General features: G+C 30.4%; 1 long non-coding RNA gene across 4 annotated transcripts; it reads left to right on the top strand.

Annotated features, from left to right (window-relative positions):
• The first annotated feature begins 10,032 nt into the window (after window positions 1-10,032).
• On the top strand, window positions 10,033-13,799 carry LOC112750165 (uncharacterized). Of its 4 annotated transcripts, none has more exons than XR_011873372.1 (8): window positions 10,033-10,274; window positions 10,406-10,451; window positions 10,824-10,909; window positions 11,441-11,562; window positions 11,820-11,871; window positions 11,952-12,125; window positions 13,206-13,306; window positions 13,392-13,799. It is a non-coding gene; the product is annotated as an uncharacterized lncRNA (long non-coding RNA). The 4 variants fall into 4 exon arrangements; XR_011873373.1 differs by having other exon boundaries at window positions 10,400-10,451; XR_011873374.1 differs by lacking the exons at window positions 11,820-11,871; window positions 11,952-12,125.
• The last annotated feature ends 8,990 nt before the right edge of the window (window positions 13,800-22,789 follow it).

The raw sequence follows: 22,789 nt of genomic DNA, 5'->3' as shown, positions 1-22,789 counted from the left end.
GACATAAATGTAAATGACTAAAATATAAAGAAAAGCAATAAAGTGTAGAAATATAAATGGCAGAATGTAAAGTGCAGAATCATAAATGACTTGAATGTAAATGGGAATGGAGAATTGCTGAATGTAAAATTAAGCTATAGAGAAATGGATAGATAAGAATGGGAAAATTCATTGAGATTAGGAGATGTTGTCTCTTTGGATCAAATCTAGCTTATATCCTCTTCAATCATGCAACTCATTGACCTCTTGGCAATCATAATTGATTGAGCCCCAATCCCTTGGTGACTCAATCTCTCAGATCTTGATCAATAGCCAATTCCTTGGTCTAATTGCTCATGAAGAGAGATATGCTTGGTCCCTGATTATACCACACACCATTATAGGTCCAAGTAGAGGGAGGATTATATGTCACATATCCAAAGACCAAAACCCATATTCTACTCAAGTGTGAGAAGGGATTTCAAGCATGGTTTCATGTTTCCTTTCCCAAGGTTCCCATGAAACCCAATTGCATTCAATCTCTTTTCCAAGATAATTGAACACTAAGCATTAAGAACGAAATTCCTTCTAGCAAATCAAAGAGAAGATGAAGAGAATAAGAATTTCACTATTATCAATCCATCAAGTACAAAAGAGCTCCCTCTCTCAATGAGAGGGAAGTTAGCTACTCATAGCTCAAAAAGTACTCAAAAGTGAAGTGTAAAAGTGGATCTAAAACTAACTGCTTAACCCCCTTCTTCAGTACTCCTTGGGGGTATTTATACTACTCCTAGTAAAATAAAAGAATTACAAAAGTGAAAAAGGAAAATTACATTTTGGAGGGAAAAGAAGCTCAATAAGTGTGACCTCCAGCTGGCGTGTGATTGGCGCTCTAGTGGTGTGTCACGTGTTCTTCAATTTTGGCTTGGCGTGCCACGCCCAGCCCTTCAAGTGGCACGCTTATCTCTCTAACAACCTTGGCGTTCCACGCCTTCGAGCTCAAGTGGCACGCCCTAGTCTTTTTCCACTTTTCTTTGCCTCTGGAAACTTGAACTAGCGTGGCACGCCCAGGGTCTGGCGTGCCACGCTCTTGCTCTATGCTTGGCTAAGCTTCTCTGGAAAGTTGCACTAGCGTGGCACGCCCAGGGTCTGGCGTGCCACGCCCCTTTTGTGAGTGAGTGGTTGATAAACCCATATTTTATGATATATTCTATGCTTAGTTTGAGTGATTTATTCAATCCTTCATATTAATTGCATGGTTTTACTTTCCCTTCCTTATTATGTGATGTATGTGAAAAACATGTTTCCTATGCTTTAAAATTAATTATTTTAATTACCTTTATTTCCATTCGATGCCGTGATTAGTATGTTGAGTAGTTTCAGATCTTCTAAGGCAGGAATGACTTAAAGGATGGAAAGGAAACATACAAAAATGGAAGAAAATCACAAAACAGAGTTTTTGAAGAAACTGGCAGCCACGCGATCGCATGGGCGACGCGGTCGCATGCCAGCGCGAAAAGGCATTGACGCGGCCACATGACTGACGCGACCGCATGACAAGAAAAACTCCGAAGGACGTGACCGCGTGACCCGGGCGGACGCGTGACAGAGGCCACGGACCAGAAATTGCAGAAAACGCTCATAGCGAATTCTGAAGTCCTTTTTGGCCCAAATCCAAGTCCAGAAGGCATAGACCAGAGGTTATGAAGTGGGGGAATGCATCCATTCAAGAGAGTCTCCACTTTAGTTAGTTTTCATGATTTAGATTTAGTTTTAGAGAGAAGTTCTCTCCTCTCTCTTCTCTCTTTAGGATTAGGATTTAGAATTAGGATTTTATTCGCTTTCAGGATTATCTCTTTATCAGGTTCAATATTCCCTTTTATTTACTTTTGCAATTTAATTTATGAATTCTTCCATGTTACAGATTACTCTTTTGAATTAATGTTATTTGAGGTATTTCAGTTTATTATTGCTTTCTTTTATTTACATTATTGTTATTCCCATCTGAAGACATTTTTATTCCAGTAGATTTACTTTTCTCCTTTTGGTCTTGGTTAAGAAATCAGTAACTCAGGAGTTATCAAACTCAAACATGATTGATAATTGTCATCTTTGTTAATTAAATTGAACTTCAATAATCCCAATCTTTTCTTAGGAAATAAATAGGATCCGAAGATCAAACCAATTAATCCCTTGACCTTCCTTTGCCTTAGTAAAGGTTAACAAAGTGGAATTAAGATTCAATTCTCATCATCATTGATAAGGATAACTAGGATAGGACCTCCAATTTCTCATACCTTGCCAAAAGTTTATTTACAGTCATTTATTTATTTTACTTGCCATTTAAATTGTTTGTTCTTCATTTACTTTATTTGCTAATTAGACTATTCGCTCCTCATTCTCAAAACCCCAATTTACAAGACTCATAACCAATAATAAGAACATACTTCCCTGCAGTTCCTTGAGAAGACGACCCGAGGTTTGAATACTTCGGTTATCAATTTATTTAAGGGTTTGTTACTTGTGACAACCAAAACGTTTGTAAGAAAGGTTGATTGCTTGGTTTAGTAACTATACTTGCAACGAGAGTTTACTATAACCTCTAAACCATCAATCTTCCACCTCTTTCACTGGTTCCTCTGTTTGGCGTGCCACGCCTGGTTGCTCAAGTGGCATGCCTAAGTGAAGAATGGTGAGTGGCGTGCCACGCCTTCGATACCAAGTGGCATGCCCCATGTAATTGGCCTCCTTCATCCTCTCTGGAAACTTATACCAGCGTGCCACGCCCATGATCTTGTCTTGGTTTCAGTAGTTGGCGTGCCACGCCTCAGCCTTCAAGTGGCACGCCATAGTGACATGCTTGGGTTGGCGTGCCACGCCTTCGATACCAAGTGGCACACCCAGTCCTTGCTTTTGTTATCTTTATGCATTGGCGTGCCACGCCTGGTTGCTCAAGTGGCACGCCTAAGTGAGGTTGAGGGGTTGGCGTGCCATGCCTTCGACTTCAAGTGGCACGCCCAGTCTTCAATTGCCTTTAGCCCCTTCTCTGGAATATTGTACCAGCGTGCCACGCCATGCTGTTCAAGTGGCACGCCCATGGATTTGTGAACTCTTCAAGCTTGGCGTGCCACGCCTGGGTTCTCAAGTGGCACGCCCAAGTGACTTCTTGGAGCTGGCGTGCCACGCCTTTGATACCAAGTGGCACGCCATAGTAAGGGTTCTTCTTGGAATGGTGGATTGGCATGCCACGCTCCTTTGCTCAAGTGGCACGCCCATAGTAGTTGATGGATTAGGCGTGCCACGCTCTTTTAATGTCCTCCATTGTTGCTCTCTGGAACTTTGTACTAGCGTGCCACGCCCATTCCCTGGCGTGCCACGCCCACATGCATGCTTGGACTTCTTCTCTGGACTTTAGTACTGGCGTGCCACGCCCAGCTCCTGGCATGCCACGCCAGTGTATTTTTGTGGCATTTGCTCCAAGTGACACGCCAGTTTCACACACCCAGCTTCTTATTTGTCTTCTACCTATTTTTTATGCCTTTTTCACCTGAAATTCAGCACAATTCATCTCAAAGTAGTGTACCATAATATTCATCAAATAATGCATGAATTGTACTAATCAATTGAGATTTATGTTCTTTTATGGTCTTCTTTATGCAAGAAAAAAGGGTAGATGATGCAAGTCATCACGCATGAAAGGTGACTCTTCGAATAAATGTTGATTTTCTAGTGCATTTGCCACCTCCGCGACATCTGCCTACATGGTGTCATCAGTTTCATCATCATTTTTATTTGGATCAAGAACTTCATAGTTACTTTTGAACTCATCTTCGTTGTCACTGTTGTAATCTCTCCATTTGATATTTTGATCGGCTTCAGATTATTCAAACTCAATATACAGCTCGAGAAATGACAAATGTGATCAAGTTTCATAATAGATTGAAAAATCTCTTGTATACTCGTCTCGTCTTTGATATACTTCGTTTGAAAATGATTGAACCCACCAAATACTGATACAAGATAACAATACAAAATACTCGATACCTTTTTGATATATGTGAATCTATCCTTTCACAAAGAACACCTTTTAATTCTTCAAATGGCAATGTAAAAGGAACAATAAGATCACAACGCTTTTCACATATAAATCTCACTCTCTCAAGTGTTTGTAATAAAATCTAACCATGATAATACAATTTTAACATAACTCCATCTTCTATTTTTTTTTAAAAAAAACAATGTTACTCTCTTTCCACTGGTTCATATTACAAATCAGACCCTCAATGGTATTTTTTTAAAATTTAAATTTGTTTTTTACTCACAATTCTGACCCACCGATTTAGGCTTTCTGGATTTTTTTCATTTTTTTATCCACAAAACTGACTCACCAATTTGCTTACATTTAAAATAAAAAACGTTAACTAACTTGAGTTGGTCAAATGGTGAGTTCACTCGTCCGCTTAACCAAGTGTCGAGGGTTCAAATCCTGCTTTGTGCATGCAGCAACCCATTGACCAGCGGCAGATCCTTAAATGGAGTTCAGATCCACGATGGATTAGTCTTTAGCTTGTTGGGTTGGGGGATACCGTAGACAACAAAAAAAATAAAAAATAAAATAAGATTTAATTACTCTGTTGGTCCTTATAATATCACCAAATTTTTAATTAGGTGCTTATACTTTTTTTTTTCTTTTTGATTAGATTTCTACACTACTTTTTATTTTGTAATTAGATCCTTCTTAGTGTAAAAGATGTTAAAGTTAACCGAATATTTTTTCGCAAATTGAATATATCTATAATTAAGAACCTAATTAGATCTTTAATTACATATTTTTTGAGATAAATATTCTGTTAATTTTAATATTTTTTATATGAAAAAGATTTAATTATAAAATTAAAAATAATGTAAAAATTCAATTAAAAAAATATAGAGACCTAATTGTAAATTTAGTGAAATTATAGGAACCAATAAAATAATTAAACCTAAAAAAAAACCACCTAACGCAAATAGGAAACTCCGATTTGAGCCCTGAATTTGAATTCTTTGTTCCGTGGAACCTAAATTTTTTTTAACATGCCAAATCTGTGCCTTTGATTTGTATTTTGTAATTAAAAAAAAAAAATCTTCTTCATACCTATAAAAAATACACAACTATCCCATAACTGAGTATAACACAAACAGATTTTTCATTACTATAAAACAAAGACCGTACCGTGGATATCACTATTTTTTATTTTTCAAAGCACATTTTTTTATCTTATGCATGTAGAGTTATAAACAAAAAATTTATATTTTGATATATTCCAACAATTTTTATAAATATAAATTTTAGTTTAGAATAATTTTTGCCAATTTAATATTTGCATAAAAATCATGTTATATTATAATTTTTTATTATTATATCAATATAAAATTAGAATTTATTGATATATTAGTAGAAAAAAAATTTAAAATATATATTTAACTGTTAAAAAGAAGTTATTCAATTGTTTTGATTAACAAAATGAAATTAATAAAATAATATAAAAATAACATTATACGTAATTGTATTGAAGGATTTGTATAAAAATTCAAATTTTAATGTGCACTTATGAAATAATCAGCTAAATAAGTCAACCTTCTCTACTTACAAGTTACAAGGCTGAAGCTCCCTCTACTTATGAGTCACATGCACGACTCTTATTTGTGTTATAATAATCTACATAGAATTTGTCATTTTTTATTTATAGATAGAATGAAATTTTAATTTGTCCCTATAAATATTAGCTTCACCCTCTATTATTATTAAAATTTAATAAATAAAATTAAATTTTAAAATTTATATATATTACTTAAATTCAGTTCTACTCTTTTCACCTAAAATCTCGTCCTGTCAAAATTCATTTCAAAAACTAAGTAAGACTGTGTTTGGTTTAGCTTTAGAAAGAAGAAAAATACTTGAGTGTATTGAACTCTTTCTCTTTATATTTGGATACAATTTTTTTCTCTAAACGCTAACTTAATTTTACATTTTTAACGTGTATTTACAAGTTAAAAATCGTAACTTCTGCGTTTAGAAAATCATGTTAGAATTGAATTTTTTTTTATCAATTTTACCTTTTATTTTCCTATTTTGTAGTCTCTTTAATATTTAAATATTTTAAATATATAATTATATTTTTTATTAAATTTTTACTTTTAATTTTGTATAAAAAAATTTATCTTTTGTTTGACTTGTGTTAAAATTTATAAGTATAATTCTTGTATATTAATTTATTATTACAATTTTGTAGTGTAGAAGGTAACTCAGATTAAAATAAACACCCAATTAAAATGTAACACATCAGAAATTAAGGATAACTTACATGTTACTTTATAGAGGGTAGGATAGCATTCACCAAATTATTAATCCTATTAAAAAGAACAAAGTAAATAAAAAACTAATAATAACTAAGAATAAAGTCATAAATAATTAAAATTTATATTTTAAAATAATATTAAATAAAAGAATACCGAGAGTACTAAAAAATTATAAGTAATATAATGTAATAAATTATATTTTGATATATTTTTCATATATTATTTTTGCTTTTGATATAAAAATATATTTTACCAATTTTTATATATTATTTTTATTTTAATAAATAAATATTAATTTTATTATAAAATTAATTAATAATATCTATTTAAATATTTAAATTAAAATGATAGAATAATATAAAAAGTTTATTTAAGTTGATGTCTATTTTAGTAATTTTTTATCTAAAAATAATTTTAAATAGTGTAATCCAAATAATATTTACTTTACTATAATCTATTTTGATATAAAAATTATCAAACATAAATCATTTTAACACAAACTTATTTTTTATCAAAATCAAATTTACAAAATCAATTTTATGTTATAAACTGAAATACAAACACACACTAAGAATAAATTAAATACCCATATTTATTTTATCTCAAAATTTTCCCACATCACCACCTCCCTTATAAAGTGTAGGAACCGAGTCCTTATAATATATATTCTTATTTCATTTTTTAAGAAATTTATATAAACAATTCCTTAGTAGTTAGTATTTAAGACAATCTGTATGAATATTCTAGCTCATATACAAAACTTTTCGTTAAGGTTTGTAATCAGAACCCTCCCATGCATTCAATGCTTTAAGATCTTCAACTTCACAGAATCTTTGAAAATATTGAAAAAGACGGTGACGCATGCAGCTTGGCCTTCTGGTAAGTGAATTGATGTAATTAGGAGCACCATTCTGTTTCAATCATGGCACAACTGAAAAGACAGTTTTATCGTACTATATGCACTAGACCGCTCCACTTGCACTATTACCTACTAAACCGTTCACACTTTTGCTTTGATCATCACATGCATCAGACATCAGTATTCAATATTCTACATCCTTCTGTCAGCTACACAAACATAAGTGATAAAATTACCAGTGTTTTTTCAGGTATATAAAATCAAAACAATATTTTAATTATCCTTGTATTTCGTTTTAAAAAAATTAATATTTGTCATATTTTTTATTATAAATAAATAAACTTCAGCAGTAAACTCTATATAAATCGCGACTGTCGAAAGAAGCTTATTCTAATCGCAGCAACTTGTCAAGATTTACAAAAATGCATATAAATCTAGGATTTTTAAATAAATTAATTAATTCTATATTTATACTTATATGCAATTTTAAAATTATTTGCATTCTTTCACTTTATTTCTGATTTTGTTGTCATTGCAAACAAAATATGTAAAAAAGAGTAGTTTTGATACTTGAGAAGATTTAATACGTACAAGTTATGTTATTGTTTGTTTGTGTATGTTTTGCAAGCTAATTTTGATGCTCGTCAACATCAGAAATAAAAAATTTATTAATTATTCATGAATTGTATAGATGTTTGGTAAAAATTAAAAATAGAAAAAAATAAAAAAATAAAATATTTAATTGATAGATTAATTCGTGTAATATTAATTCTTTCAATTTTTATAGTTATTACAGCGCAATCATTTTTAGTAATAAATTAATAAAGACAAGATTAAGAAGACTAATTTTTTAGTAATGAAAAAAAATTGTGTGTAACCTAATATAATTGATGTATTTTTTTATATGAATTTTATTTATTTATTTTAAAAAAATAAATCGAACTCTCAAATTTCTCAAAATTGGGTCTAATTTTCATAGTACACTAATCGAAAGATCTAATTTGTAATGAAATAAAATTTTTTTATGTAAAGCAAATCGGAAAGTCCTATTTGCATATTTCAAAAATTTTTAAACGTTAAAACATATATTTGCTCAGATTTGTAAAATTTTAAAAATAGAAAAATAAATTAAATTTGTGGTATCTATATATACAAAAAGAAAAAAAAACCACAAAGTATCCACATTATTAGGAAATACCAGCTGATCTTCAACACAAAAATAAAAAACGGATTAAGAAACAAAATGGAGGACGATTTTTTTGAAAATAGTTTAGTTATTTACATTAAAAAAAAATTGTTAAAAAATTTAGTTTTGATTCAATTATTAAAGATTTTAAATCACTCGAAATTCGAAAAATATTATTATAAACTATTTTATATTTTTTATCTATAAAATTATTTATTATTATCATATTAGTAACAAATTTAAAAAATAATTATATTTATAAATTTTATTTTAATATCAATATTATTATATACTTTTTATGTTAAATTATTTATTCCTTCAAAATTTTTCTTCAAACTAGCTCCGCGACTGGTAAGCTTCGCTTTTACTATAGGCTAATCCTTGATGACATTGAAGGGGCGAGTTAGTGGTCATAGAGAGCTTAATTTATGTTTTCCTCTTTTATTGGGTCGAACTATTACGAACAATGTAAAAAATATACATATATTTAGTATATTTATTTTGTTTACAGTCACAATGGGATCAGTAATAAAATGTAAAAAAGTGTACGAATATAAATAATTTTAAGAATATATACAAATGTAAAAATAGAATTTAATTTATTTAAAATAATTTATATACGAACTTTGATGTGATGAAATTAAACTATTATTTTTAAAATAAATTAACAATATTAGCTCTTGATGATGAGTTGATGACCGTGTGAGAAATAGAGTAAATATACATGGAAAGTTAGGGAGATGGAAGATGGCGTGGTATGAGATGTTTGGGGGTAAAAAACAAAGCATGGACCATTGTCTTCGGCCGAATGCTACTACTCATCGCCTTTGGACCAACGCTTGTTTACCCACACCACCTTTTAGTACACACATATTATTACCTATCTTAACCGTAAAAGTTTCAAAAAAAAAAAAAGAAAGATATTATTATCTATCCTCATATTACTAATGCCAAATTGATATATAACACACGACGTGGTAAATATTTGGGTGCTTTCGCTTGGTTTTAACTTTTAACTTAGCTAGAGGTTTGAGTATATTGAAAATAATAAAAAAAATTATAATCATATTAAGTGTATACTAAAATTAACTACTAAAATCAGTTATTAATATAAAATACATGTTGAAATATAAATATACATTAAAAATAATTTGAATAACATATGTATTTATACGCAAATATATTAATAACTGATTTTAATATACAAATAGCATTTTAAAAAAAAATTATTGGATAGATAAATTAATTATTTTTACTGATTTGACAATTATAATATTAATTATTTATATAAAACTCTTTTAGACAGACATTGCAAAAAATTGAGTTCTTTGTTAATAACAAAATCACTACTAGAAAACTACTTAAGGAAAACGGATATTTCTAATAGATTTTATCTCACGGAAATACAGACAGATTTTGCAAAAAAAATTTTGTCGGAAACAAAAAAATGAATTACATGAATTACAGACGAAAAAGAAAATTTGTCAATAATTCTGTCAGAAAAATTAGTATTTTTTTGTAGAAAATAATTACCAACAGAAAATCCATATGTATTTAAATGAACAAAATGTTGTATTTTATTAAATTATTATAGACAAAAAATCTGTTTGTCATTTAAAATATTCCATCGGAAGATATTGAGTTAAACCTAACTTAACACCACTCTCTCGAGCTCCATTCACACTCCACATAAATAAACACGAGTTTCTTCCTCTCTCCGTCGCATGAGCTGCTTCTTCTCTCCATCGCACGAGCTTCTTCCGCCGCTGCTCACGTCGCATGATATCTATCTGTCATCCCTTGTACCGCACGAGCTTCCTTTGTTGCCGCTCTCGTCGCGTCTGCTCCCTCCATCGCCATCGTTATAGAGCTCTCTTCGCCACCGCTCTCATCTCCTTTCGTGAATTTTAGGTATACTCTGATTTTGTGATTTTGTTGCTTAGGGCTTAATTTTTCTGTGCCAATTTTAGGTTTATCAATTTTCTTCGCAATTTCTGTCTTCTTATTGCTGTTGATGCTGATTGAGCTTGTTGTAGTTGTAGTGATGAAAGAGGTTCATCTTCACATGCTGGTATCTCGAAACTGATGGTAATTTTTCTCTTTTTATTCTCTTTTTTCTGTTTAAATGTTTCTAATTTCCAGCTTAGGGATTTGATCACCTGTTTTGAGCTTGTTCCACGATTCTACTCTATTTGTGATTTTTTTTTTATGGATAAATGTATTTGCTTTAGTTTGAAATGAACAATATTTTATCTCAATTTGAGCTTGAACTATTTATATCGAGCTATTACATGAATAATTCTTGTTGTAGTTCTTAATTCTTTAGTTGCTACTCTAAATTCTTGGCTCAGTTTACCGGTATTTGGAATTTATTGCAATTCCCTAATATATGAATTTGTAAATTTTAGTTGTATATAAATTTACTTATATTTAATTAGTTTTACTTTTATTTCATCCCAGACAGAGATTTCATTGCTCCTTGCAAATGGTAAGGTACATCAAAATATGTACATCAAGAGTGTTTGGATCACTGGCGTGCGGTTAAGGTATGGATGCTGTCTATATTTTAGTTTCAACGGTTTGTATACTATCACAATATCAATCTATATACTGTTTGCATAGGGTATCAACTATGTAGTTCATAAGTGATGAATATGATTACTAGTTAAAGGTTTCCAACTTATATGTGACGAGTAAATGCCAATTTTGTTGATGTTTGGGCAGAACAAAAGAGCATTGAGTGTGATCAATCAAAATCTAGTGTAAGGTCGACATTATCCTTGTGTTGTTAACAAGAGACCTTTGTCATTATCAACTAATCTTATTTTACTTTACTTTTTGTTTTGGATAGAAATATTAATTCCATATGACTTCTAAGATAATTATGTTAAAATCTTAAATGCCTTCAACTAGGTGAATATATTTGTGATTAGATTTTATATTGATGTTGTGTCAAATGTTAAAATTTTATTTTTAAGTAATTTTGATGCTTTTATGTTACCTTGCTTTTGATGGAACTAATTTGTTTCACATGCTTCTTTATTTATTTATTTTTTTCATTTCTTTGAATTTAAAAGTTTAATTTGGAAGTCTAGTAGCAGAAGAAGGAAAGATGGAGAAGAGGAGCAGGACAACGATATATGTGCACGTCATTTCATAAGAAATTCTATGTTTGATATCTTATTTCTATATCAACGATGTATGTTTAATATCTTATTTCTATATTCCATGAAGTTTCTATACTTTGAAAAGTCCTTTCTTTTTGTTCTAAATTATGTAGGATCGGTTCCTTGACAAAGGCCACTTGATATATCTTTTATAAATACCATTTATAGATTTGAAGTTTGATACTTTAAAATTTCTTTTCATTGTTATCTCCACACAATTGTGATAATTTGATTATAAAAGCAAGCTTTTTTGTGATAAAGATACATGCCTATGTCTCTTGTTTTGAAGGCTTCCGCTTCTAAGTTTGTCAAGCTTTGAAAACTCCAACACTCAAATTCTGGTAATATGAGTTATTATGCTAGGACTAAGTTTGTTGATCATAGTGTACCTGTAATTTTACTTATTCTTTTTTTGGGGTAGGGATTGTCGAGGTAACTTTGGATAGGGCTAAAAATAAGAATGTTATAGACACCAAATTAATGAGAGGGTTAATTAAAGCATGCATTAGAGGTGATTAATCAAGATTCTTCCACTAATGTTGCCATCATCACCAATTCAATTCCTGGTGTCTATTGTGCTGGTGCCGATTTAAAGGTATAATAAATAAATATATATCACCTTTGCATTTTGAAATTAAATTCATCCAGATATTATGTTATTATTGACTTATATGAATGCAAGGCATTTACTACATCTGAGGTTCGGGAATATTCAAAAGCTCTTCATGCAACTTTCTCATTTCTTGAGGCATATGATATACATTTGTGTGTTTCGTTTTGAATCTTGTATTCATGGGCAGAGCCACGTGGTAGGAAAAGTGGGCAATGGCCCCCTAATTTTAATTTTTTACATGTAAATTATATGCAAATTTCAGTTTAGCCCCCCTTAAAATTTTATTTTAGTCTTATTTTATTGTATAAATATTTTTATCCTGCACATCACATATTTTTGTTGCTATTGTTTATTGAATCAAAACATTTGGTTGTATGGTGCTCAATATTTTCTGTTTTTCTTAAGGTTTTAAAACCTGCATCAATTTGTTGAAATTACCATGATGTAATAACATGCTTTATATCATTGTCTTGTATTTGATATTGTGATCACAAGCAATCTATAAAACCTGAATCTCTTTTCCAATGTTATTCCTGGAAAATCACAACTAGTGAAGGTGGATATTGTCTACATGAGTTACTGATAGATCAAAAAAGTGTTCTTAGTAGTATGTTCCTTTAAACTCTTTTTTTCTTGTAGCGTACACTTTCTAGCACAACTTCTAAGGGAATTTCATGTTTTAGAGAAAGCTAAAGTGGATGCATATTTTCTCCATAGTCTATTTAGAATAAGATGCTTGGGTATCTGTTCATTTGTTTGCTAATCTGGACTTACATGCCCTTCAAATACTAATTGATATATGTAAGTATTATTTCAGAGAAGTTTTCTGTACTGTATTTGTGGCCTTCATATCTGGTTGACCCTGTTTAATTTTTTTTCAATCTTCAAGTAATGCTTGGGTCTGGAAATCTCGTACACTTTGATTCCTTTGATATCCGCTATATTAGTAGAAACCTCTTAAATTTCAACTTATGTATTTTCGTTGTCTTTTAACATTTGATATCTGTTCTACTTTTTAAATACAGTTGTAGATTTGCTAACTCATGCTTTTAAATTGAACAGAAATTAATTTATCTCATGTAGCACTAGTATATTTTATCAATGAAGAGAGTGAGCCGCCATTCTTCACTCGCTTCTTTAAATGGGATTCTTGAAAATTTGCAGTAAGTTTCTCAATGCAATTATCTAATATGACTTCAAACGGTTTTTAAATTTTGACTATTGTTCTTTCCTTTTCTTACCTTGTAGATGTTGGGAAATTCATTTCAGAGGAAGCTTAGAATAGTGAAAATGGGGGTGCTCCACTTCTGGATGTAAGGTTTAAAATTCCATCAGGATTCGTCACAAGAAAGTGGTTTCCTTTGACAATTTTATGAGGCACTGTGGTTTGCTTGCTAATGAACCCATTTTTGATGTTGGGTTGAGTCATTTTGATGTGAATAATGATGATGATGATGATAGTGCATTATCAAAAAATGGCATCTTGATCAACAAGAAGAATTTGTATGATTCAGACACTCTTTTGTGATGTATTCTTTACTCAAATTAGCATACTTTGTCAATTAATCATGAGTCCTTTTATTCTTGAATGATAATTAGATATGATGTAATGAATATTAAGTTTGTCTATGTGATTTTTGGCTTTCGTTTTTTCAATTCACAGTGTGTTTGATGGAGTAAATTTAGAAAACAAATCTAAAGTATTCATTTTGCAATGAAAAAATCTAAAAAAAATTATGTTTTACCTTACTAACAAATTTACAGACGGAAAATTCATCTATATTAAGAGTTATGAATGCTTTTTCAAACTCTAATTACTGACAGAAAATCTGTCGAAAAGTTTGACTTTAGTTACTGACGAAAAATATGTCAAAAAATCTGACGTTTTAGGAAAAATGGAGGGGATGATTACTGAGGAAAAATCTGTCGATAACAGAGACAAATTTTTTGGTAAATTACCGACAAAAAATCTGTCAGAAAATTTGACGTTTTTAGTGAAATAAAGGGGACGATTATCGAAGAAAAATCTGTCGGTAGCAGAAAAAAATCTGTTGGTAAATTACCGATGGAAAAAAATCGGTCAGTAAATAATTTCCAACGAAGCTTTTACAGAGGGACAAAATCGGTCGATAAACAAAAATCTATCTGTAATAAAGACCAAATATGTCTGTAAATCTGTTTGTAATAAGCAATTTTCTAGTTGTTAACGTAAATATCATTTGTTCTTATTCTACTATGGAGATTCTCTTGTATAGCTCATCCTCTTCAAGATGATATGCTTGATCTTTGGGTTGAAAGAGTTATATGCCAGCCATTGAAAAACAGGGAGTGTGAACACCTGCAAAAGACACTTCGATGCTCAAATTAGCATTTGGGGTATTTTCTTATGAACTAATTAACTGGGCCTGAGAAAATACCTTATCCTTCTACTTAAGCTGCTTTTATAAGATAAAGAGAAATATAATCATTTATCCATTTCGATTATCTTGCTCATGGGAATGAAGTCTCATTATCGTTTTCAAATCATTTATAGCTATCCATCTCAATATTCAAGTTATAGTCTGTTACAACTAAATTATAATGAATGGATCATAGTCTCCAAATTTAACCTAGAAGTATTTATTTTGGAATAAAACAAATTGTATTTAAATAAATTGAGCTATAACTCAATTTTGGAGGTTAGAACTCCTAGATCGACAGTGCTTTATGAATATAAGTTTCTGAAAATGAAAAGATTAGTATCAGTTTAAAAAGTAATTAAAATCTATTAAAAAGTTTATATATATTAAAAAGCTGAAAGTTGAATCGTTTTGGTAATAGTGTTATAAAATCATATGACGTCATAAGAAAAGTAAATAGTTATCATTACTAGTTTATTAAAAAAAAAACTAACATGCAGTTTGAAATTTATGATAAATTTACTGTAGGTTGCATTGGAAAGTAATTTTTTGAAAGGCAAAAAAAGGGATTTGAAGAGAAGATGAGTAAGAGAGATTCGTAATCCCTCTTCTACCTTTGTTCTTTATTTTTGTCTGTCTTTTTTGTGTGGTTGTTTTTCTCAAAATTTTATCATCAAAAGAAAACTCACTATTATTGATGAGAATGATTGTTATATTTGGGTTGATAATGACAATAAAATAATAGTGTCTCTGTTTGTTGATAAAGAGAGTATAGAAAAAATAGCTAAGTCCCGTATTATAAAAGTTAGTGAGAAAAGAAAAATAGAGTTGTTGCCATGTGATCCGTCAGAATAGGTACATCACATAAGGAATTATTTTTATTTTTTTATATCTATAGTTGCATAATTCATGAACTTAGATTAAAGCTTCCATTTACAAAGTTTAAATGTGCAATATTGAAACAATTGAAATGCGCAACGTCGCAACTGCACCCAAAAGGTTGAGATTTTTTAAAAACTTTGAGATTTTGATGAAAATTTTGGAAATTGAACCTTCTATTATAGTGTTATTTTCATTGTTTGGAGCGAAGGGGGTTTGAAAAGAGAATGTGGGTGAATTTAAATAGTAGTCTGAGTTGGGCAATTTTTGGTTTATATAAATCTTCATCAAAGATTTTAAGAAAATATTCTTGAAGGTTAGATTAGTAGAGGAGGAATATCCATTTTATTGGAATGAAAATATTGTTGAAAAATTCCCTTTATATTGGCATTCGAAACCTTAGCAAATTTTGGGTTCAGAAGTGATTAGTGAGATAGATGAAAAAGTGTTAGAGTTTTTGGTTGAACATACTTCTTCCAACAAATTGATATTTGTGATAGAAATTCTTCGTTGGGAAGAAAATAGGGGTGTTGTGATGAGATATTTGCGTAAATGTTTTAGGTATGTTTTGAGTTTGTCTGCAAATTGTATGTGATAAGTTGCATTTTGTTTTGGTAAAATGTAGGTGAAAAATATTCGAGTGTTACTGCTAAATCCTTAAGAGCTCATATCAGAAGAAAAAATGCCAAAAAGAAATGTTCGACCTCTAATGTTGATAAAGGTGACACAAAAGTAAAGGTCGTGCAAAGTATGCCTAGGAAAAAGCCAATTAGCATTAAGAAGAGAAAAATAGAAGTAACTGTTAAGACAAGTAAGATAGAAGATGCAATAAGTTTAAGTGAAAAAAGAAAAGATATTCCTTTAGAGGAGTTGGCTGGCTTTATTGAAAACCAAACAAAATTACACGGGTTTATTGATGAGAGTGATACTTCATCATTATGTAATGAGAGGTTTCCCTATAAGGTGATTTCTGACGAGTATGGGTAATCCACAAGTGATGTTGCTTTGGTGAAAAGTATTGGTGATGTAGGTGTGGATCAAAAGTCAAGTGGGTATAACTAACCTTAATTCACGAGTCCTAACCAACTTACTAATTGAATTTAATAAAAGGTTAGCGTTAGTAAAAACAAGGTCAACTAACAGTACAACACTAAATTACTAATCAAAATTGGACATTAATGACTCAAGGTCACCCAATTTCTCAACCCTAAGCCAAGAAAATGAAAATCTACTCCATAACTAATGTAAATGTTTTATCAAACACTTGGTGTGCATAAAAGAAAAATATCATAAATAACAAGAATTAACAAAACTATAACTAACCAATGCAAGAATTTAACACTAACAACTTAAATAAGCATAAATAAAACTTAGAACATCAATTTCATTCATTGAAATCTAGAATTCATATAGTTCATCAAAGTAGAAAATAAAATAAAGTAAACTTAACAAGAAATCTAAGTAAAATAGTGTAAAAAAATAAAAAAATAAGAGCAAAACTACAATTAAACAAGATTAAAATTCAAAACCAGAGATGAAACTGAAAAAAAATTCCTAGAAAACTTAGAGAGATATTGGAGCTTCTCTTACTAAAAAACTATGAGTAAAACTTAGAGAAATATGAAAATTGAGTGTATGAGAGAGTGTATGAATTCCCTCCAAGCTTGCTTCAAATATGACTCAAAAAATGGTCTGAAATGGGCCAAAAAGGCTCCCAAATCGCAAGTCACATGCTGTTTTAAGTGAGTCACGCACTGAGTATGGTGTGTACACATGCATGGTGCATTTGCATATCTACAACTTTGCCAATTCTTCATTTTTTCATGAAATATCTCCACTTTTGCATGCTTTTCTTCTATCTTTCAAAATCATTCTTGCTTCTTAAACCTTAAATAACTTAAACAAATATATCAAGACATCGAATAAAATAAAAGTAGAATAATTTGATAATTTCAAAGGCCTAAAAATCATATTTCAATCAATTAAGCACAATTAAGAAAAAATTCATAACAGCATGCATTTTTAAAGAATAAGTGCTAGTTAAGTTGATAATTTCACTCTTTTCAATCTAAAAAATATCATAAATTATGAATTTATCAGGTATGTAACTCCATGAGTCGAGATTGTGAGTTCTGATAATCAGAGATAAAATGTGTGCATAGAGAGGCTTGAAAAATCTCCAAAGAGATCATGGCATCACATCGATAGACCAAGCAGAACGGTGTTTCTTGAGTTTCTTGAGTTGTGGATTGAATGGCAATATTGTATCCCATAAAATTTCAGGTATAAAGTCAACCTACAAGCCTTTAATGTCATCAAGCTTTTTCCTTAAAGTGTGTAAAATAACATTATTGGCTGCCTTAGGCAATCTATTCGATAATGGGTATTCTACTGAAGATAAATGTTGTTGAACCTTAAAGTTCTATAAAAAGAAACAAAAATTTTTTTGTCAATAAACTATTAATCATTATCAATAATTATATGTTGTGGAATACCAAACTTACAAATGATGTTTTTTTTTAAACAAATGAAATTACTTTATTTGATGTTATTTTTGCTAATGGTTGAGCTTCAATCCTTTTTAAAAAATAATCAATTCCAACAAGGAGAAATTTTACGTGAGCAAGAGCCAAAAGAAATTGTCCTAAAATTTCTAGCTCCCACTTTTGGAATGGCCAGCTTACCTTAGTTGAATATAATAAATCACATGGTATATGAATTATATGTGCGTGTTTTTGACAATATCACGAAGCCTTACTTTATCTTTACAATCACGTTGCAAAGTCGATCAAAAGAAACCTGCTCTCAAAATCTTAAGACTAAACTTTGGCTCCCAACATGAGGACCGTAAACTTCTTCATGTGCTTCAACAAGTGCTAAGTCTACTTCTAAAGAACTTAAACATTTTAAGAGAGGATGTGAGAACCCTTTCTTATAAATGTCAATTCCAAATAATCTAAAAAAAAACTAACTTGTCTTTTAAATTCCTTAGGATTAGAAACGTTGGATGAACCTCTCTTGTTTGTAAGTAAGAAACGTATGGAGATCTCCAATCGGATACTTGAGATACATTTAATATAGGGGTTAGATGCACACTAGGGGTTGCTAGTGTAGATTGTAATAATGATGCAGTATGAGAATGTAAACAAGTAGTAGCTAACTTGGATAACATATCAGCTCAACTATTTTGTTCTCTAAGTATGTGTTGTATATCAAAATTTTTAAAATATGAGATTAAATCCTTAATAGTAGCTAGATATTTTTTTAATAAAGGATCTTTTACTTGGAAAACATTGTTTACCTATTGTACTATAAGTAAAGAGTCACAATATACAATAATATGACGAACTTGAAGATCTCGAGCCAAACGAAAGCCAGCCAGGAGTGCTTCATATTCAGCTTGATTGTTGCTTGTTTAAATAGGAATTGTAATTAATGTTCTAGTACAACTCCCTGGCCACACTTGATTGCTTGATTAGAGTCTCTTCTCTAAATATATCCATCAATGTACTTGTCCAAATGATCCTGTCGAACTTATATTTCTAACAAATCTTTAACAACAACACAATCATTAGTTGTATGACCATAATTTTAATGAAAAGCACAATATTTGAATTTGTCAATTTTTTCAAATATTGATATGTATCAGCCTTTTAAGATGGCTTAATGAGCTTAAAGTTTAAAATTGTCTTAATAATGTCTTCTCTTTTAGTGTTGAACTGTGTATACGATTCGTATGTGGAACAAGTCGAAAAGGCATTTTGGAATCTCTGCCACTATCATAATCTTTAGGAGCACTATTTTTCTCTAAACCTTTGACCTTTTCACAAAATGCAGCTAAAGTTTTAGACTTGGCTACAACAATAATTTCTTGAAACTTTCCTTGCTGAAGTACACTTTTGATGGAATGAAGATGAACCTCTAGATGGAGATAAGGAATATTCATTACTATCTTTGTAAAATCGAGTCACATAATCTTATAGTCTTTCATATTGTCTCTACTTAATTGTACTCAAATAATTTGAATCATGTAGGTATATAGAGTAGGCTACAAATTGATTCTCAAAAAGCTTGGCCAAATCCAAAAAACAAGAAATAAATTTTACAGGCAAAAAAGTAGGAAACAACGACATAAAATAAGAAAAGAGGCACCATTCACGAGCATCATGGAATGAAATTTTGTATATGCTTCTTTGGATCTCTATGTCTGTCATAAGGCTTTAAAATCAAAGGCAAAGGAAAGTGTTGAGAAAGTTGGAAATTCATGACATCAGCAGTGAATGGTCCAGCAGTGTTTTGTCCGTCTGTTTGAGCCGCAGGTTGATTATTGCCCTACCTTTGTGTCTCTAAGACATGAGTTGGATTAGATTCGCCTTCCTCATCTTCGTCATTTGATCTCCTACATTATTTTCGTTGTTGTCGTTGTTTGTTATCTGAGCATTAGTAAACTCGGCTAATTGATTTGCGATCTGTTGGTTTTCTATCGCCATACGCTAATTAGCTTGTTGTAACTCTGTCACCATACGAAAAAACACAAATGATGTTGGAGGAGGTTAATTGTCAGTTGTGGTTAATCTTGAGAGTTGGAGCACAAAAAGACAAACAACAACAACAACAACAACAACAACAAAACCTTGTCCCACTAGGTGGGGTCGGCTACATGAATCAAACGAAGTCATTGAGCTCTGTCATATATCATGTCTATAGAGGGACCGTTTACATGTATATCTCGTTTGACCACTTCATGGATGGTCTTCTTAGGTCTTCCTCTACTTTTCACCCCTTGTCCATCTTCCATCTCATCCACCCTCCTGACTGGGTGTTCTGTCGGTCTTCTTCTCACATGTCCAAAACACTTGAAACGCGATTCTACCATCTTTTCCACAATGGGTGCTACTCTAACTCTCTCCCTTATATCTTCGTTCCTTATTTTTTCCAATCGCGTATGACCACTCATCCATTTCAACATCTTCATCTCTGCCACACTTAACTTATGTTCGTGCTCCCCTTTGGCCGCCCAACACTCCGTACCATAAAGCATAGCCAGTCTTATAGCAGTGCGATAGAATTTACTTTTAAGTTTCAAAGGCACTTTTTTGTCATATATAAAACCAAATGCACTTTATCATTTTGACCAACCTGCTTGGATTCTATGATTTACATCTTGTTCATTCTCTCCATTATCCTGTATGATGCACCCAAGATATTTAAAACTTTTAATTTTTTGTAAGATGTTTTCTCCAATCTTCACCTCTATATTAAGATTTTTCCTTCTCAAACTGAATTTACATTCCATGTATTCTGTCTTACTACGTCTTATTATACGCAGACCATACACTTTTAAAGTTGGAGTACAAAAAGAAAATTATTTTTTTAGCGCTATGGTGAACGTCAATTTTCTTATTCAACTATAGAGATTCTCTTATTCTACTATGCTTGATCTTTGGGCTGGAAGAATTATACGTCAATTACCAAAAAATAAAGAGTATGAACATTTTTAAAAAATACTCCAATATTTAAAGTAGTATTTGAGGTATTTTTTTATAAACTAATTTATTGGGTCTGAGAACATATTTTCTCCTTCTGCTTAAATTGTTTTTATAAAATAAAGAAAAATATGGTCGTTTATCTATTTTAATTATGTTGTTCATGAGAATAAAGTCTCATTATTGTCTTTTTATCATTTATAGCTGTCTATTTTAATATTTGAGTTATAGCTCATTATAACTTGGTTATAATAGAGTCGATCACCATTAATTTAATCGAAGCAAAAAAGGGTTTTCATATATTGGATTGTTATTAGAATAAAAAGTTGAAAACAAGATACAACTAATGTATTCTTATTAAAAAAAAAAATACAACTAATATATAAAAACCTTTTTTCTTTCTAGACATAATTAGTTCGATCACCTCTTATAGTTATGGGCACTCAAAAAGGGGGAAATGTCTAATGCATATTATTATTTTATAAGGGAAAAAAAGAGTATGATTGCTTGTCATGTCATCGTAGTTTAACTAAAAAGAATGCTGATTTTAACTCTAATTCGACTCTATAATGCATATGCAAATTAACCAAAACGGCAAGTACATCCACTCACGATTGAAAAGAGACGTATTCTCTTTTAAATTGTACTACCTAATTAGGGGTGGAAGGAACCGTGGAAGGGCCGGGTTATCCAACGGAGATCGTGGCTCAACTCATATTTTTTACTCGATTTGTTTTATTAAATAAGTTAAATTTAAATTTTTAAAAAATTTATTAATTAAAAAAGTTAAGACAAAAACTTTTAAAAAAAAATTACAAAATGTATTGAACTAACTCGTTAAAATATAAATTTCTGTAAAAATAAATTATTTTTAGTTTAAATTTTTAAGATTAATCAAGGTTGTAGGTTTTTTAAATTGTTTATGATTATGAATTGTAGATATAATTTTTTTTTTAACTAAAAATATGAGACTCAAACCCGCAACCTCTTAATTAAATATGGAAAGACTATGCCATTTGAATTATTACTCATTGGCGAATTGTAGATATAGTTATAATATATGAATAACGATTGATCATATATAAATGAATTATGTTTTATAAATTATGAATTATAAATAAATTTTAAAATATATTTAATGTCAATTTAAATTTTTAAATTTAGTGTTTGAGTTATAATTCAAAAAACACGTTTTTCAATCAAATAGGTTAATGAGTTTAGTTTTAAACAAGTTGGACTCGAACCTTAAAAAAATGATAAGAACTAAAATTTCATCTATTTACAACATAAATCAAATTCGTTTAAGTTAAAATTTGACTTAGCTTGATTTATCTCATTTTCACCCCTATATCTAATCCAAAAAATTCTGATAATAATGCAATTTTTTTTGTCTTGAAAATATTGGATATGATTGAAGAGAAAGCTTTTCTTATGACTTTATTTTTTAAATATTTTTATTGAAAAATAGTTATTACTAGTAATGATAAAATTTTAGATAATATAAAAAATTCGACTATTTCTGTGAATATATTTTTATATAAAAATAATATTATAAATTATTAGATAATTTAATCAAATATAGTTAATTTCACATATTAAAAATTAAATCATTTAACAATTCATAATATTATCTTTGTATAAAAATATTTTCTTAAAAATACTGAAATAATCAAAGGAAAAAAGGAATGCAAATTGGAAGTAGAGAAGATCCAAGGGTTGTTAAAAAGAGCACCAAGATTTATTAGTAAGATAGATAGATGGATTATAGGGATGAGATTGAATATGGATGTGCATGGTGGTCCCCACGCACTCACTAACCATGGCAATGCAAATGGAACACGCAATCCACTGTACAACACAACTTGTTCACTCGTGTATGAGT

The sequence above is a fragment of the Arachis hypogaea genome, chromosome 15, assembly GCF_003086295.3.
Source record: "Arachis hypogaea cultivar Tifrunner chromosome 15, arahy.Tifrunner.gnm2.J5K5, whole genome shotgun sequence".
Lineage (NCBI taxonomy): Eukaryota > Viridiplantae > Streptophyta > Magnoliopsida > Fabales > Fabaceae > Arachis > Arachis hypogaea.
This window is presented reverse-complemented; position numbering and strand designations above follow the sequence as displayed.